The 990-nt window shown below is 36.7% G+C and overlaps 1 non-coding gene across 1 annotated transcript; it reads left to right on the top strand.

Annotated features, from left to right (window-relative positions):
- Positions 1-702: 702 nt before the first annotated feature.
- On the top strand, positions 703-768 carry Smp_tRNA_00611_Gln_TTG.1.1. The gene has a single exon. It is a non-coding gene (tRNA).
- Positions 769-990: the final 222 nt, after the last annotated feature.

The following is a 990-nucleotide window of genomic DNA, read 5'->3' as shown; positions in this document are numbered from 1 at the left end:
CTGGAATTTGAATCTAATAAGCAAAAATAATGAAAAGATTCATAGTTCTCCATTTAAATGACATTATGTATATATTTTAATAGTTCAGATCATGAGTCAATTGAAGGTAAACTAGTATGGAAAACTTGAAAGCTTTGAACGTCCATTTCGTCCAATTTTGGAACTCCTTAGCAGTGTGTATCTACGAGTTGGCTTCGCGAGATTCGATCCAAAAAAAATTTCAGGCTCACGAGAGAATGTAAATGCTACCAGGTTTTTCATATTGGTCTAACTTCAATTGTCTCATGAATTCAACTATAAACGTTTCGTCAAAATGCATTTATGTTTATTTGAGTATTTAGCGTTTGCTATCAACTCATAAATAAATATTTGAAGTAATCCAAGAAGAAATAAAATTGAATTCCTCCTCATTTTCATCGAAATCTCATTCATTATTCTTCTACTTTAATATTATTTGAAAACTGATGTGAAATTGATAAGTTCAAGGTGATTGAAAATGAATCATATACCAGTCATATTGATGATCATTAGATATTAATATCAAATATCTTGGTAAGAATACGTTATACAAATACATAAGCTAGACAATTCATAGAGACTGACCAGTTGCAGTCCTAAACACATCGATGGGAAGATCCAAACAAACAATACTAAGTGAATTCAAACTTCACCCCATCGCACAAGCAAGTGGCTATCAGGACTCAGTGGCCGAGTGGATAACGCGATGGCGTTTGAAGCGAGGGTACTGGGTTCGAGTCCCAGAGTGAACATCAACTCTGAGATGCAGGTACATCCAGCTGACGAGTCCCAAGTAGGACGAAACGCGCGTCCTGGATTCCACTGCTAGCCACTATCCATCTCTGCTTACCATGCTTGTGAATTAAGGTATATCGAGGCAATACGCACAGTATGCACATATGCCAACTAGAGACTGACCAGTTGCAGTCCTAAACACATCGATGGGAAGATCCAAACAAACAATACTAAGTG

This window comes from Schistosoma mansoni (assembly GCF_000237925.1).
Source record: "Schistosoma mansoni, WGS project CABG00000000 data, supercontig 0097, strain Puerto Rico, whole genome shotgun sequence".
Classification (NCBI taxonomy): domain Eukaryota; kingdom Metazoa; phylum Platyhelminthes; class Trematoda; order Strigeidida; family Schistosomatidae; genus Schistosoma; species Schistosoma mansoni.
Note: the sequence above shows the minus strand (reverse complement) of the source record. Positions and strands in the feature narration are given on the sequence as shown.